Source organism: Notechis scutatus, chromosome 1 (assembly GCF_049901735.1).
Source record: "Notechis scutatus isolate UNSWTSFEM ecotype Mainland chromosome 1, rNotScu1.2, whole genome shotgun sequence".
NCBI lineage: Eukaryota > Metazoa > Chordata > Lepidosauria > Squamata > Elapidae > Notechis > Notechis scutatus.
The window spans coordinates 93100281-93118842 of NC_142009.1; the positions used below are offsets into that span (position 1 = coordinate 93100281).

At 44.5% G+C, this 18562-nt stretch overlaps 1 long non-coding RNA gene across 2 annotated transcripts in view; it reads left to right on the plus strand.

Annotated features, from left to right (window-relative positions):
• The window catches only part of LOC148132909 (uncharacterized), a 62438-nt gene that overhangs the window by 11589 nt on the left and 32287 nt on the right, over positions 1–18562 (plus strand). For both annotated transcript variants that reach the window (XR_015746966.1, XR_015746967.1), the window contains exons 2-3: positions 7778–7875; positions 9157–9201. This is a non-coding gene — a long non-coding RNA (uncharacterized LOC148132909). The remainder of the gene's footprint in view (positions 1–7777; positions 7876–9156; positions 9202–18562) is intronic.

The following is an 18562-nucleotide window of genomic DNA, read 5'->3' on the forward strand; positions in this document are numbered from 1 at the left end:
AAGGCAACATCGACCTCGGGACGCCCTGGCCGAAGCTTCCGCAGCCGAAGCCACCCGGAAGTCAGCAGCCAGACTTCGGAGGGCAGACAACGGGGACCACACTGAAACCCCGAGACAAGCCAACGAGAAACCACCACACACCACGGGACCTGGACTCCGCCTCCGATACCATGGACGAGGAGGAAGACGTCCACCGACTACAAACAGGACGGGACCGGCGAGATCAACGGGTCGTAAGTCGGGAACCAGTGCGCCGGGTGCGGGGAAACCACTTTCGATCCGAGTGCCGTTTATCGACGCGATCTGCCGGCAGTGCAACAAGAAGGGCCACATCGCCCGAGTCTGCCGACTCAAAAAGACACACAGCCCCGCCGGCGAGAACCAAGCAACCGGGACGAGACGACACCCCCGAGAATCAGAGATCGCCAAGCCGACTATCGCTGGAACCGAGACAACCGAGGACGACGGAGCGGGGAAGGCCGACAGAGAGAAGAAACCCACCAGACGGTCACCATCGGCCATGCCGAAACCACGGATGCCCGGAAGGTCTACGTGGAGGTGAGCATAGAGGCGAACCATGCCGGATGGAGGTAGACTCCGGATCCTACCTCTCCATGGTCGCCTGGAAAGAACTCAAGCGCCTGGTGCCAAACATCCAGAAAAGAGGACTGGAGAACCAGAAACTGATCATCAAGGACTATCAGGGGAACCGCATCCCGTCATTGGGACCGGACAGTTCGTGGTGACTTTCAAAAACCGCACCGCGAAACTTCCCTGACTATCGTGGACCGGAACCGACCCAGCCTTTTAGGACTCCAATGGTTCGCGCCACTCGGGATCGAGGTCACGGGAGTAAACCACACCACAGAGGCCGACTGGGAGCAGCAGCTGGCGAGGACTTCCAAGAAGTATTCGACGGCACCCTAGGCAAGTACAAAGGGCCCCCTATCTCTTTTAGCCTAGACCCAAATGTCGCCCCATACGCCTAAAACCCAGACGGGTGCCTTTTGCACTCCGGAAGAAAATAGACGAGCAGATTGACAAACTCGTCAAACAGGGGTTTTGCAGCCAATCGACCACGCCCGGTGGGAGACCCCTATAGTCACCCCAGTCAAACCAGATGGGTCAGTAAGGATCTGCGGGGACTATAAGGCCACCCTCAATTGCGCCCTGCAACAAAGCGCCTACCCCGTCCCAGTAGTGCAACACCTATTACACTCGCTGGGGGGCAAGGTCTTTTAAGCTCGACCTGGCACAAGCCTATCAGCAACTGCCGGTCGATGAAGAAACCGCCGAGGCGCAAACAATAGTCACCCACCGGGAGCGTTTCGTTGTAACCGACTCCAGTTTGGAGTCAGCGTAGCCCCAGGAATCTTCCAGAGCCTCATGGAGAGACTGCTGCGAGGAATCAAGGGGTGGTTCCCTATTTTGACGATGTATTGGTGTCAGCAGCCAACCAGGAGGAACTAGAGGGTCGCCTAAGGGAGGTGCTAGAAAAATTCAAAGGGGCCGGGCTAAAGGTGAAGAAAGAGAAATGCCAGCTATACACAGAGCAAGTCGAGTTTCTGGGGTACCTCCTAGACCGACATGGCATCCACCCAACCGGAAGCAAGGTCAAAGCCATAAAGGAAGCCCCCACACCCAAGAACAAAACAGAGCTGCAGGCATTTCTGGGACTGCTAAATTTTTACAATGTGTTCTTGCCCCAAAAGGCGACCGCGGCGGAGCCTTTGCATAGGCTCCTGGACAGGACGGCCAAATGGACCTGGGGGAAACGGGAGGACACCGCATTCAAGAATACCAAAGACCTGCTCACCTCGGATGCCGTTCTCATTCAGTATAATGAGACCCTACCCATCGCCGTCACATGCGACGCTCACCATTTGGCGCCGGCGCTGTCCTCAGCCATACACTCCCAGACGGAAAAGAAGCACCCATCGCTTTTTCAAGAACACTCAGCAAACCCGAAGAAACTACAGCCAATTAGATAAGGAGGCACTGGCCATCGTCGCAGCAGTAAAAAGTTCCACGAGTACCTCTACGGCCGCCGATTCACCCTCATCACGGACCACAAGCCGCTGCTAGGCATCCTGGCGGGAACAAGGCCACCCCAACATCCTATCCCCCAGGATGACAAGGTGGTCTGAGTTCCTCGCCGCCACGACTCACCGCTCACACACAGACCGGGTAAGGCGATCTCCCATGCAGACGCGTTGAGCCGCCGCCGCTTCCCGACCTAGACGACGATCCAGCTCCCACGACGACCACCTCAGCATAGAGACATTGCCGGACCTACCCATAACCGCGCCAGACATTGCCCGAGAGACTAATAAAGACAAGCGTCTGGCGGGTATTACATTGGGTAGCAAAGGGATGGCCAGAGAAAGACAGCGATGATGCATTCAGGACATTCCGAAACCGGCAAACAGAACTGTCACTACAGAAAGGTTGTTTGTTATGGGGGACAGGGTGGTCATACCGAAAAACTGCAAGGGAAGGTATTACAATTATTACACGAAGGGCACCCGGGATTGTGAGGACTAAAGCTTTGCCAGAAGCTATGCTTGGTGGCCAGGTATGGACAAGGAGATCGAGGCCTGGGTAGCAAGTGCTCGCGCTGCCAAGAAACCAGACCAAATCCCCCGCAGCACCAATTTTAGAATGGGAAACGCCCAGGGACCATGGTCAGACTCCATATAGACTTTGCCGGGCCCACAAAAGGGAACACATTCCTCATCACGGTGGATGCTTACTCCAACTGGCTGGAGGTAAGCAACATGAAGACCACCACAACAGATGCAGTAACCAAGGTCTTAAACAAACTCTTCGCAACCCACGGGCTCCCGGATGTCATCGTGTCAGACAACGGACCCCAGTTCACCTCGCTGGAATTCGAAAGATTCCTAGCGGAACGAGGCATACGACACGCACTGACAGCGACGGCGCATCCGGCGGCCAATGGTAGGGCAGAACGGATGGTTCAATTTACAAAAAGAACCCTCCAAAAGATCGAACACGGGGACATACAAGAAAAAATAAATAAAATGCTCCTAATACAACATATCACCCCTAACACAACGACTAACAAAAGCCCGGCAGAATTACTAATGGGGAGAAAACTAAGGTCACCACACCGACAGACTACACCCCACATACAACCCGAAAAACCCCGGACTCATCTAGCAAGCACCGGGTTTTTGCACCAGGCGACGCAGTCTATGCAAAAAACCTTACCGGAGACCCACTATGGGTACCGCAACTATAACCCAACTGACAGGACCCCACTCCTACCGGCTACAGACAACCGACGGACAAACATGGAAACGCCACATCGATCAAATAAGATCAAGAACAAAAACACAACCGACACGCAACCAAACACAGACGACACCGATAACACAAACCAAGAGGGGAGGGAAGACACAGAGGATCAAATAGGAAATAACCAGCAATACTCACCAGTCAACAGCCAGCCCGAAGTCTCACCAGGAAGGAACAGCCAGGCCAGCTCAACCAGCCCGGAAAGACCAGGCAGGAGCGGCGAAAGTCGCAGCTCGACCAACCCGGTAGACCAGGAGGGAGCTGCAACAAGAGGCCCAGCGACACCTTCCAGGGGGTTCCATCGACAGGGCCAAGAGAAACAGAAGTCCCGACCGAACCGGCCGGGAACCAAACAACAACTAAGCTGCGCAAGTCAAGTAGACAAGTACGAAGCCCCGCCTACCTACGGGACTACGTTACGTAGGACCGAACCAAGAGGGGAGGGGTGTTCTGTACAAGTCAATTAACATACTCAAGCCCGCGTCGCGATTGGTTAAGGCGCGCGACGACCGGATTGGTCGAGCGAGCCGCACTGATTAGTCCGCTGCGAATCCCCGCGATTGGTGGAAACTAATCGCTGGAGATTCAAGCGGTGTCATTGGTCATGACCGCCGCGGCTCGAGAATAAAAGCCGCATTTTTTCCCTTCAAGCTTAAGCTGTATTCAGGAGCCAATAAAGAGCTGAAACCAAGTCACTGTCTCCGAGCTTCCTTCTCGACGGACACGACAGAAAGTGTGCCCTTTTGTCGGCCCCGCAAAGTCAATATGAATACGGGACCATGGTCCCCTCGGAGTTTCCCATTCGGTTGGGCTTGCTTTAGGTGGGGCGTTGCTGACGTCTTGGCAACGTTGACAAGTAGCGACCCAGGCCTCGATTCTTTTGTCGATTCCCGGCCAACAGGCATAGCTCCGTGCGAGTGCTTTCATTCGCACGATGCCCAGATGTCCGTCGTGCAATACGGCTAAAACAGTTCGTTGCAGTTTGCCCGGGATTACGACTCTATCGCCCCACAAGATGCAGCCCTTTTGAGAAAACAGTTCGGTTTGGCGGGCTTTGAAAGGCGCCCATTCAGGTGATAGTTGTTCTGTTGGCCAACCACGCTCAACCCAGCGTAGGATGTGTTGCAGGACCGGATCTCGTTTTGTCTCGAGGGCAATGTCTCTCGCCGTCAATGGCGGCGCGTGTAGAGTCTCAATTTGCAACGTTGTGGTGGTTGGGGCTGGATCTTCAACCGATTCTGGAAGCGGTGTTCTGCTCAATGCATCAGCGTGGAGAATTGATTTCCCCGGGTGGTGTTGCAAGGTGTAGTTGTACGCCGCCAAGAATTCAGACCAGCGGTAATTATCAGTAATTAATTATCAGTAAAGATCAGTAATTATTGTAAACGCACGCCCATACACATATTCATGAAATCTTTTAACTGCAGCCACAATAGCTAAAGCTTCTTTATCCAGCTGACTATAATTTCTTTCAGTTTTAGCTAAAGTTCGTGAAAAACGCGACGGGAGCTTCTGCTCCGTTCGGTAATACGTGGGCCAGGATTGCTCCAACCCCAAAAGGTGAGGCGTCACAAGTAATAGTTAACGGCAGAGTCTCGTTGTACTGCATAAGTACAGAATCAGAAGTTAGCAAATTCTTTACTTGTTGGAAAGCGTATTGTTCACGTTGTCCCCAAACCCACGTTGCTTTTTTGTCTAAGAGTCAATGTAATGGTTCAGCTACCGTTGCTTTATTGGGTAAAAAGACGTTATAAAAATTGATAAGTCCAAGGAACGCCTGTAGATCTGCCTTGTTCCTTGGAGTGGGGGCCTTCTTAATTGCCTTTAATTTGTCCTCAGTAGGATGGATTCCTTGACTGTCCAGGAGGTATCCCAAAACTCCACCCTTCGGTACATAACTGGCATTTATTTTTTTAACTTTGAGGCTCTGCGTTTTGGAACCTTTGTAAAACCACTCGGAGTCGTTTTTCTAGAATGTCTCTGTTAGGGGCGGCGATGAGTACATCGTCAAAATACGGTACGACCCCTCTTATTCCTTGTAACAACCTTTCCATCTGAAAGATTCCTGGAGCGACGCTCACCCCGAACTGGAGCCGGTTGCATTTAAATGCGCCCCTATGCGTGACGATAGTTTGCGCCTCCGCGGTGGCCGGATCTACAGGCAATTGTTGATACGCCTGCGCTAGGTCTAATTTAGCGAAAACTTTCCCGCTGCCCAGGGAATGGAGCAGGTGTTGCACTACCGGCACTGGATACGCACTTTGCTGAAGTGCGTGGTTTAGGGTGGCCCGGTAGTCTCCCGCAAATTCTCAGTGACCCATCAGGCTTGATAGGCGTCACTATTGGAGTTTCCCACCGGGTGTGGTCGGTGGGTTCCAGCACGCCCTGTTCTATTAGCTTATCGAGTTGTTCATCGATTTTAGGTTTCAGGGCGAACGGCACCCGACGCGACTTAAGGCGGATGGGTGCTACCTCAGGGTTCAAGTTAAATGAGATCGGGGTCCCCTTGTACTTGCCTAGTCCGTTCGCGAAAACGTCTTGAAATTCTTGCACGAGGGCTTCCTCCCAATCGTTGCTCTCGGCACAGTGGACTCCAGCTACAGTGATTGCAAGCGGTCTGAACCATTGAAGGCCTAAAAGACTAGGCCGGTCATGGTCCACAACAGTCAGTGGCAGTGCGACGGTGCGGTCCTTGAAAGAGACCTGGAATCGGCTGGACCCGACAACGGGAATTCGGTTACCCTGGTAATCTTTGAGTATAACCCTTTGAGGGTTGAGGTCTTGGCGGCAAATCGTCGGAATGAGCTGTTGAAGCGTCTTCCAGGACACCATCAAGAGGGATGATCCTGAGTCCACCTCCATTACACAAGGTTTGTTTTTGATAGCAACCTTTACTCTGATTTTCCCGGCATCAAGGGATGTAGCGTGGCCTATGGTAATTGTCTGGTGGGTCTCTTCCCGCCTGGTTTCTTCCCGCCTGGTGGAAGTGGTGGACGGTTTGTTTCTGTAGGAGTGGCTTCCCCATTGGTGATTCAGTTTGTTTCAGGGTGTGCCGAAGAATTCTGAAGACTGGCATTCGGCCTGTCGGGGTTTGGAGTTGGAGTTTTGTTTGCTTCTGCAAACCTTGCGATGTGACCTCTTTTCCGCAAATGCGGCAGAGTGCGCCGAGGAATTTGCAGCTGGATCGTGGGTGATTCGCTCCACATCCTGCACAAGGTCAAGATGAGTGTTGTGTGAACTGGTCTCGTTCCGTTCGGAGTCGGTTGACCTCTTCCTCATCGCTTTCTGATGGGGATTCTAGGTCTTCGTGGTGAGTCGATACCGGGTGTCTCTCTGAGCGAGGTGAGGTATCTTTGGCGAGTTGACGTAGCGGTGCGCTGGTGCGGCGCATTCGGGCTGCCGACTTTTTGGTCGCCTCCGCTGCAGTGGCTTCTTTAAGGGCATCGGTGAGGCTGATGTCCCCCTTAGCCATGATTTTGCTCTGGATCGTGCCGTCTTCTAGGCCCAGAACTAGACGGTCTCGGAGGGCTTCTTCTAAGTCAGAGAATCCGCAGAGGCCTCCAAGGTTGCGGAGGTCTGCGACTTAGTTGGCAAGGCTTTCGCCTTTCCGCTGGTCCCTCTGGTAATATTCATGTCTTCTGACTAAGGTTGGCACGGTGGGCGCGTAGTGGGCCCGTAGCAAAGGCTCGAGGACGTCCCAGTCCATCGCTTTTACTTCGGCTGGCTTGGCAAGTGATTTTGCCATTTTAAACATGGTAGGCCCGCAGTGGGTTAGAAATATAGCTCTTTTTTTGCTGGTTGTTGCGTCTTTCAAATTGTTGGTCTCCAGAAACATCTGGAACCTATCCATGTACGACTCCCAGTCTTCGGTTTCTGGGTCGAATGGAGCGGGTGGTACAGCACCGCTGGCCATGTTGCCGTTGATAGTGCGTGTTCGACCACGTGCTCTGTTGGTTGTTCTATAGATCAGTCAGCTCTTCGGTCTCCGTATCCCACCTTCGTCGCCAGTGTTAAGTTTGGAGAATAATGGAGACCAGACATCTGACCAGTGACTTCAACTCTTTAATAACAGTAGATAGAACAGAACAGAGCAAGGCTATGGGCAGCAGTAACCCTTTCATAGGGTTGGCTGCTACCCTATTAACCAATAATAAGTGCATCAAGTTCAACTAATAACCAATAAGAAGTGTCCTAAAAATGGCCAATCAGGGGTTTGTTATGGACCAATCCTTGTTCGTTGTTTAAGGACCAATCAAGTGTGCAGGCTTTCAAAACCTGCTTTGCATTTGGGCTTAGTTACTTTTATTGATTCACAACAGGAACACTGCTATCATGTCTCCCCTAGTCCTTCTTTTCATTAGACCTAAGACATACCCAGTTCCTGCAACCGTTCTCCATATGTTTTAGCCTCCCGTCCCCTAATCATCTTTGTTGCTCTTTTCTTCATTCTTTCTAGAGTCTCAACATCTTTTTTACATCGTGGCGACCAAAACTGAATGCGGTATTCCAAGTGTGACCTTACCAAGGCATTATAAAGTGGCATTAACACTTCAGGTGATCTTGATTCTATCCCTCTATGCAGACATTTGATGCATTTGCCTATATGATCCTGTACCTTTTAGATGACACCTAGTCAAAGGCTATTGGTAATAAAAGAAGCTGGGCCAAGTGGAAGTTGTAGTTTAAAGCATTTTGTTCTCCTCTGGTTGTACTTCACGTATCTTCTAAGCCATCTGATAGCAGACAGGAAGCTTCTGGAAACTGGAGCAGTAGTTCTCTTTGTTCACAACACAATTCCTCAAGTGTATCCTTTCCAAATTATGTAAGCAGCGTACAACATGACCCCAGGATGTCCTATTCATACAGATATAAACAAGGGGTTTTCTGATATGTGAAGAGAGAAGGCTGCATAGCCACAATGAAATTAGAATATGTAAAACTGATCTTAAACATGAACTTTAAAACGAACTATGTAATCCAGGCCTCTGCTAGATATTTTATTTCTGAAACAGAGCAGCAAATGGCAAGAATCACTTAATTGAGGTGCCTAATCTTCTGAACAAGCAGTACTTTCTTTGCCTCATGAGATGGAAAATATTAAAATATGTTTTCTTATAAATAGCAGTCAAAATGTTGCATTTGTTGGAAATTTTGAGTAGTTCAGAATGCCACCTCTGACTGGCCCTGCCCCCATCTATTCTCTGCCTCCTGAGTCCCAGCTGATTGGCTGGGTCTTCTTTTGTGGCCCTGCACAGGAGAATGGAGCTGGAAAGCAGGTTAGTGGAGTGGGGTGAGAATAGAGATTTTACAGTATCCTTCCCTTGAAATGGGGTGGGAATGGAGATTTTGCAGTATCCTTCCCATGCCATGCCCACCAAGCCATGCCCACAGAACCGATAGTAAAAATTTTTGAATCCCACCACTGATAGAAAGGCAAGTTAGGATCTGTTGTAGAAGGAATACACTTCCACTGTTACAGTGGAAAAAGATGGATGTGCAAGAGGAAAATAAAGAAGGGTTGTAAAAAGTTGCTAATAGTGTTTATTGTTGTTTGTGCTTTCAAGTTAGTCCTGACTCCTGTCAACTTCCTGGACAAGATCTTGCTGTTTTATTGGCAAGATTTTGGAAGCGGTTTGCCATTATGTCCTTCTTAGGGCTGAGCAAAAGTGATTGGTCCAAGGTCACCCAACTGGCTTTATGTCTCAGGTGTGACTAGACCTCACTGTCTCCTGGTTTTTAGTTTGGTGCTTTTAATAATGCTCTGAATAATAAAATTACTAATAACACTAATAATAATATTAGCTTGCTGTTAATCAAGTTGTTTTGTTTTTACAGCAAAGGTACTTTGAGAATTTGAAAATAGATTGAAACATCCAGAAGGTGAGTTTACATTTTCCTAGTCAGATAAGAACAGAAGAATGAAGTTAATCTGTGATTCCTGAATTTAACCTACTTTTGAAAATTCATCGTTTCCTGGAAGCAATAATGAAATTAATAAGCAATTTCAACATATACAGGGATCTTGTTTTATCTCATTATGCAGCCAGAAATAGAAATAAAAATGGGCATGCATCCACAGGGAGCTGACTTCTATGCTTGCAGGACAATCATAAACATTATCTCCCACGGATTAGCAAAGGACAGTCATTTATACCATGTTGGGCATTGAAATTGTTCACCTAAACAGGATACATATATCTCTTTCACATGGGGCTTGCTTCCCCAAATTTGGTTCCATTCTTACACAGAGGGAAGATTAACTTTGTTGAGCATGTTAGCCATATCTATTTTCCTTTTATAATATCAGAGAAACTCTTTATACAAGTTTAAAATCACATACCTTTTAGGAAAGCAAATTGGTCCATTTCTGGTCAGTGCCAATGTTACATAAGTGTTGGCTTAAGTGCATCCTATCATATTTTATCCTCTTTAATAGAAAAAGAAAAAATAACCTACCCTTGGATGAAAATCTAAATTTAAATATTGTCCTACAATATTCTCTGAAAATATTACAAACATGTTTTACTTTGGAATGAAAGTTTCAAGAGTAATGCATTTTTGCATTCTAAAATATGCATTTTAAACATGATGTCAAGAAAAAAAAAAGGATGCATTCAGGAAAGTGCAAAATCAGTGAAGAACAGTAGTTTTGGTCTGAATCCATAAAATTCTGGTAGAACTATCAAAATCCCCTGGCTTAAAATATTGTCTAAAGTCCTCGGTATTCTTGGACTGATGATCCAGTTAAAATACTAAATTCTGGATACCATATTTTTTTTTCTCTTTAACCAAAGTAGCAAATTTAGGAGGTTGGGGGATTACCATCCTCTCATTATGAATAATTCTAATTACCCATAAATCAATTTTCTCAAAACAACCAGAATCAGTAATATTGAGACAGCAAATTGTTCTACAAGGGAATACAGCAAAGTGTTAGAAAGCCAGCTGCCCTTTGATTTGACCCCATATCAGTTCAAGGAGTATTCCAGCAGTTAAACCTCCTCTTTATGGAAAGTGAGATGTGGCTGACTGCCATCTCACCAAGTACACATTATACACTTGCCAGGATTCTTCTACGTAGGTCATAGTTTAGCTAGCAGGAAAGTTTGCCAAACAAGTCAGCAAAAGTCTTTACTGCTTTAACAGCTGATTCTATTTATCTTCTGCTTTCATATTCAAAGAGGTTGCTAAAACTATGATAAAATATGGCCTACTGCCCAGTGCGTACTAGGCAAGAAAAAGATATTTTAATCCTCTTTGATGGATCAGATGGTGTATTATATGTCCCAGGAGCTGTTCTGTATTCAAACTTTACTCCGATTGTCATCAAAGCTTCCTTCCATCTGAAGTATTAATATTCCAGCTAGACCAAAGATAATACAACATGCAGTCCAATTAATTATCACTATGATGATATGGCAATGTTGGGCTGTTGGGCTGAGCTCTGAACTTGGCAATTTGGTTGCAAATGTTTAGTCACCATTTGAGGAGACATCATCAGTGCGCTTTGATTTGTGCTCACCTGTCAGAAAGCTGGTCTTTAAATACCTTTTTATGTCATGCAAATTAGTGTGTCAAATAAAATGGTATTTAAAGACCAATGCTCTGAAAGATGAGCACAATTCAAAGTGCACTGACGATGTCTCCTCAAATAGTGACAAAACGTTTGCAACCAAATTACCAAGCTTGGAGCTCAGCCCAACAGCCCAACTACCAACCCCCCCCCCCCCCCCCCCCCCCCCCCCCCCCCCCCCCCCCCCCCCCCCCCCCCCCCCCCCCCCCCCCCCCCCCCCCCCCCCCCCCCTCCCCCCCCCCCCCCCCCCCCACTCCTTCCCCCCCCCCCCCCCCCCCCCCCCCCCCCCCCCCCCCCCCCCCCCCCCCCCCCCCCCCCCCCCCCCCCCTCTCCCCCCCCCCCCCCCCCCCCCCCCCCCCCCCCCCCCCCCCCCCCCCCCCCCCCCCCCCCCCCCCCCCCCCCCCCTCCCCCCCCCCCCCCCCCCCCCCCCCCCCCCCCCCCCCTCCCCCCCCCCCCCCCCCCCCCCCCCCCCCCCCCCCCTCCCCTCCCCCCCCCCCCCCCCCCCCCCCCCCCCCCCCCCCCCCCCCCCCCCCCCCCCCCCCCCCCCCTCCCCTCTTTCTGGGTCTAGGAACGTCTACACTTATATTCAAATATATTTCATATAGCAATGTTGTAGCAAATTTTATCAAGATGCATCAGTTATTTATTGCTCCATAGTTTAAAAATACTACTGCTTTTTTTTCCCTTTTAGCCTGTGATCAGCAGTAAGGTTGTAAGTTAGCTGCTTAAAGATTTGCAGCGGTTCAGCCTGATAGCACAAAGAAAATGTTTTCAGGAGCTGACATTGCAAGACTCTGGCTCTGATCCAACATCACATGGATTGCTTAAAACTTCGTCACTCTTAAATTTTATCTGATAAGTTTATCCCATAGAGAATAAAAACATGATAACCGAAAAGAGTTGGGAATGCATTCATTGTATCAAATTTGCTGTTCAAGGTTGAACAATCGAAATCAACAATTGCTAGGAATGATATTGAATGATATTGAATGAATCAGATTTTAAAACAGATGACTGGGTTGGGTACCATCACTCAGGAGTATTTCTACAATCCAATTATATGTATATTTACTTAGCTTATAGTGAATGTAATGGCTTAGTCAAATACGCATGATATGGAACATAGCCTTAAGAATATAGTCTTAAAGATGGCAGTCCTTTGCACATTTATTAGAGGATCCATCACTGGGACTTCTGAGTAATTATTCTCAGAACTAATTTTGGATATAGTTCTTAGTATTCCTATTTTGAAACAGATTTCATGGAGCCCAGGAAAAGATATCAAGTTACCTGATTTTGTTCAATTCACATATTATGTATGAATGTGCTAAGTAGCTGAGAATCAAAAATAAAGGAAAATGGAAAATTGGTGAAAACCTGAGAGAGGTGATCATTCTTAAATCAGATAACAGAAAGATCAAAAGGGTTACTTTCAAACATATTTTATGTGAAAATGCAGACAGTTCTCAGGATCTAATTCATCTGCTCATTTCTTAGAGCAGTAATGAAGGTAATCTTTAATTCTGAATAGATGCTGGTGTATCGATTGTCTCTTCATGAAAGTAATTTCTTTGCCACATACCAGCCTCAGAATATTTTCCTCAAATAAACTTCCCCTTAAACCATGAGGAAGAATTGTGCACTTTGGCAAATCTATCTAAAACTTTGTTTTTCTTTTTTCAGCCTATGAATGGTAATTGGAAACCTTGTGTTGAATAGCCATCATAATACAGTGATGAGCAGTGCTAATACTAAGAAGCCCATAGCTTTTCTCATGGTGATAACAAATAACAGTGTATGAATGTATAGATCCTTCAGAGTAATACAATTTTATAAGAGCCCTAGTGTTGCAGTGGTTAGACTGCAGTATTGCAAGCTGACTCTGCCCACTGTCAGGAGTTTGATCCTCATTAACTCAAGGTTGACTCAACCTTCCATCCTTCCGAGATGGGTAAAATGAAGAGCCAGATGGTTGAGGGCAATATGCTGACTCTCTAAACCATTTAGAGACTGCAGTAAAGTACTATGGAATAGTATATAAGCCTATGTGCTATTGCTATCATAAGTGCAGTCATATTAACCATTGAAGACTTTTCTATATGGATCATAGAATATGTACACTTGAAAAGGAATGCCCTCAAAACATCTCTCACAAAGTCAATTGTTATAATCAGCAGCCTGGAAAACCTTTACAGGTCATAATAATATTCTGTAACTGCAGTGATGTTGTATCACATGCGCACAGGTCAGGAACAAATGGGGAGAAAAACTCTACTGTATTTTTAATTCCCTTTTAAAGACCCTCATTGACCCCTTTCTGAGCTGGCAAATTGAAAAGAAAAGCTGCCTGTGCTTTCAAGCTTGAACGGCTTTCTATTACAGTAAAGCCATTCGGGTTTCTTCTCTCTTATCTTTCCACAGCAGCCAATTGGGAATACTTTGGCCTTAAACCAGCCTTCTCCAAGCTGGTGTTCTCCTAGCAAAGCCAGCTTTATAAAGAACGCTGCAGGGAGGGTTATTAAGAGAAAAGCTAGTTTCACGTGCTCCTGTTTAGTTTGAGAGTCCCACTGTTAATCAACACCCCAGAATACAAGGTCAACAGGCACAGGCCATAATGCACGTATGGAATGCATAGATACGACCATTCATGATCATCAGTATGGTAATTATATTAGAACAAGTCTCTAGGGTATAGTCTTAGGATCATTATTTAGTTCTATAGTTCCATTCATTTGCATGGACCTTTCTTTAGGCTATGGACCTCCCCCTCAAAAGATTACAATCTAAACTAGTTCATAATCCAAAGTAGCTAAGATATACTAACTGGAAACAAAATAACCTGTTCAATATCCACATGATACCATTGGGTGAGGTCAATTCAGCGTGAGGTATCTTTAATATTCAGATTATACTCACTTCTCTATGAAATCCCAGGCTCAATGGGACAAGTGGCAAAGGGTTTGGCAAGATCTCAAGAGGCTTTCATGGCCTTTATGGGCAGAAAAATGCTTAGACTCATCCAGGCAAGGTGGAGATCAGTGGATATAGAAATCATTGGTGCTGGGAAAATTTCAGACCTAGGCAAGATATCAGTTGCATAACTAACAATACAGTAGTTAAAACTGTCCAAGGCATTCACTGTGTAGGTTATCCAAGTGGGAAGGGATTGATCATTGCCCCTAAAATTTTCTCTATTTCTATCCAGAACTTTAAAAATGTATTTTTAAAATAAAAATAAAGAATTTCAGGCAAATACATTTCTTTTTCTCCTCCCTTTAGTAATAAAATAAAATAAGCTAAGTAATATTTTTGTTGCTGTTACTGTTATTTGTTTGAGAACCAAAAGTATGAAGTTTAACTTCAAGGATTGGGGGTTTTATTTAACCGGTGAAGTTTAACTTCAAGGATTGGGGGTTTTATTTAACCGGTGAATGAAGTGATGTCTCATAATCCTTAATTCACATTTAGTCATTTTACTCATGGTTTAACTAAAATAAATAGGAAGTTAATCCAAAAATTCCACTTACATAATTCAGAAATAATGATCTTCAGTCAGTACCAAATGTGATTCTTTTGAGGAACATGTACAGATTTTTGACTTGGCAAGAATTTACTTGCCTGTGAAGGTATTAATTTATAAAGCAGTCTTTATTGCGCTCTAGAACACCATGAAAGTTATAAAAAATATTAGCTTAGGAAACAAAGATGTCTGGAGTCATTAATAGAGTAAATGTGTCTACGCGGATGCAAGATGCTTTGAATGCAGCAGATTTATTTTCTTTATTTATTTATTTATAAAACTGTAAGCAGATGCAATATTATTTATTATTAGTTGTGGGAGCACCATCATTTGAGACTTTCAAGAAGAGATTGGACTGTCATTTGTCAGAAATGGTGTAGGGTCTCCCGCTTGGGCAGGGGTTTGGACTAGATGACCTACAAGGTCCCTTCCAACCCTGATTATCTGTATCTATCTATATTTCTCTATGGAAATAATATCAGAATGTATGTGGTATTGCACAGGTCCTTCAAAATACCATTACCTGAACTCCTTTTCTTCTGTAGAACTCCAAGACCAAAAAGATAACAATAACAGCAGCAGCAATAGCAACAACAACAATGATAACATATGTACTATTAGTCTGTCTTGTATGTGTGGCCTATATGTAATATCTCTGACTGCCAATAATTCACAACTAATCATTTAACTGCTAAACCAGGGGTGTCAAACTTGATTTCATTGAGGGCCATATCAGGGTTGTGTTTGACCTTGGGAGGGCTGGGGTGGCCATGGCTAGGGTGGGCGTGGCCAGCTCAACATCACTTGTCAAGGCTCTGTTTTCGGCCACGATGGGCTCCTACAGCCCTCTGCCAGTGAAAATGGAGCACAGGGGGACTCTGTGTGGCCCTCCTGGGCTACATTTTCAGCTGCAACAGGCTCCTGCAGCTCTTTGCCAGTGAAAATGGGGCTCTGGCCAGTCCTTTGCTGTTTCCAGAGCGGTCCATGGGCCAGATCTAAGCACCAGATCCAGCCGGTGGGCCTTGAGTTTGACACCCTTGTTTTAAACTAAAAATAACTGAAACATCTTACTTTGTTATCCCGATGCTTTTTCCATTCATTTATAAAATCTATGGGATGTTTACTTTCATAGGAAAAATCTTTGTGGCTGAAGGATTATTCCTTCTCCTGTTACTTTATCTTCTAGAGGAGAAGGAGTTTATTTGCTTACATGTCTCTGGATGCAGCTTGTAGAATGCTACTTGTTAAAACAAAAAGTTCAGAAGGATGACTATTTCTGGTCTGCTCACTCTTTTCCATATTAAAATGAGGATTTCACACTCACTGCTTTATGTATCAGCAGGGAATAAAATTGCTAGAAACTGTGAAAAATTTATACTATATATGAATAAAAAAATATCCATCTCCCAAAAGCTAAATTGGTTTTGCACACGTACATATTGTGTTATAATAATAATCAAAAATTTAAACAATTGGTTGCCCTCTCAGTATATGTCTAGCATACACAACATCTACAGCAATGATATTTTCGCAACTAAATTGGCAGAGGACCAAGTTCAAATTCTCTGCCCAAAGAGCATTTGAGACAGTTACTCTTCAGTTCCACCTGCTTATATATAAGCCAACATCATTTACAATTGGATAGTAATGTTCTATAACATTATTTTAATTATAATTATTTTTGCAGCCATGGAGGCTAATGAATGTGGTTGACAAGGAGACATAAAATTTCAGTTTTACAATGTTTCATCCTAGCAAGCCTCGACTAGGAAAGATTATTGCATAAAGTAAAAACTACTAATTGATAAAGAACATTGCGGACTTCCGTTGGCACTTCCGTTGGTAATGGGTCAAAGTCCTTGATCATCCGCAGCTTCGACCCATGCTCTCCCATTGGAGGGCTCCAAACAGGGCCGAAACCACCCTGGAGGTGAGGTGGAAAAGGGGGGGGGAACCTCCAGTTGGGTTGAGGGGAGCCGCATCTCCCCTCCCTGGCTAGTTATACTCCTCTCGAAGATGGGCTGTAGCGTTGGTCAAATATAGCCAACCTGAAGACGGAAGGCTAGCCAGGACATGACTGTGCAGAAGCGGTCAAGAAGCAGACATTGTGGAGACCAGGCAAACCAGCTGCAATATATAGACATAAAGGTACCCTGGAATTAAAATATAAAGGCATTTTAAAGAAAGAGTACAAAGTGGTAACCCGAGAGGTGGGGGGAAAGGGTGGAAATAAATAAAAGAGGCTTTGAACTTTGATAGGAGCTAAATTGAAAGAGGAATACTTTGGCACTAAACATCACTAAATTTTGATTATGGATTAAAGGGGAACAAATTGAGGGATGTATAAGATAAAGGGGTGGTACACTCTAATTGGTAATTAAAGGGGGAAACATTTGGAATTATTAGATTTAAGATGAAACTTATTGAATAATGAAATAAAAGTATGCGATAAAATTGCAAATGTGACAGATAAAAACATAAAGGTATAACGAATTTAGAATAAAAAATAAGAATGTTAGACTATAAAGCAAGACATGAGAATATTTAAAGAAAAAGGAATTAAGATATAAATTGAAAATGGGTTTTTAAAAACTTATTTATTTTTATTTTTATTTGTCAATTGCTTACAAGATAATAGGTATAAGTAAAAACATAGTTATGAATACATGGATACATATAAGAAAAATAAAAAAATAAATAAAGGAAACAATAGGGCAGGGATGGTAGGCACGTTGGTGCACTTATGCACGCCCCCTACAGACCTCTTAGGAAAGGGGTGAGGTCAATAGAAGACAGTCTAAGGTTAAAGTTTTTGGGGTTTGGGGAAAAAACCACTGAGTCAGGTAGAGTATTCCAGACATTGACCACTCTGTTGCTGAAGTCATATTTCCTGCAATCAAGTTTGGTGCGATTAACCTTGAGTTTTTATCTATTGTGTACTCTTGTATTATTATGGTTGAAGCTGAAGCATTCATTGACTGGTAGGACATTGCAATGTATGATTTTATATACTATACTTAGATCGGACCAAACGCGGCATAGTTCTAGGTTTTCTAGGTCTAGAATTTCGAGTCTGGTGGCATAAGGTATTCTGCAATGAGTAGAGGAATGGAGAACTCTTCTTGTGAAATATTTCTGGACTTTCTGTTAATATCAGATACGTAATGTGGGTTCCAGACTGATGAGCTGTATTTGAGTATTGGTCTAGCAAATGTTTTGTATGCTCCTGTTATTAGTGTAATATTACCAGAGAAAAAGCTATGTAAGATTAGATTAACAACTCTTAACGCCTTTTTGGCTATGTAGTTACAGTGGGCTCTAGCACTTAGGTCATTTGAGATGAGTACTCCAAGATCCTTGACAGAGTTTGGATCAACAACAAGGTCTTGACTATTCAGCCTGTATTTTATTTTCTGATATTTTTTTTTGCCAATATGTAGGACAGAGCATTTAATAATTTAATAATTACACATTTAATAAGTGTAAAGAAAATAAGAATATTGGAGAAAATTTATGGGAAAATGGCAGTAATGATGTGATATAGAATTGAATGTGAAAAATAAATATATACTATATACTACTATATCATGTTTGTTTTGAAGTGTAAAAACCTGCAACCACATTGTTCACTGAAAGAGATGTTTTTAAAATGTAAAAATAAAAAAAATGTATTGCAAAAAAAAAAAAAAGATAAAGAACATTGCAAAAATAATAGTGTAGTAATTGATGATTTGGTCTTATTTATTGCACATTCTTAGGTCCATTCATTTTACAAACCAGCAAATGTACTTTATTTTTGCTAATAAGGAAAACATTGAAATAAATCAGTGCAATGTGACATTCTAAAATTAATAGATTCTCTGATGTCTTTTAAAAATACAGTATAATTTTTACTTGGGGGGGAAAGATTCAATTAGTATTTGAAAGACTTCTGTGCGAAATCTTATTCTCATTGATTTTTCCTGAGATGACTTGTAAAAAACATTTTAATAAATTATTGTATTTCTAGATGAAAACACTTCTTATGAACTTGTATGCAAACCTGCATTTAGCAGTGTCAATGTCCAGCTAAATACTGTAGCCTGGGAATCATCCAATCATCATCAAATAAGCAGAACATAGTCAATGCTGATGGACATAGGTATCTG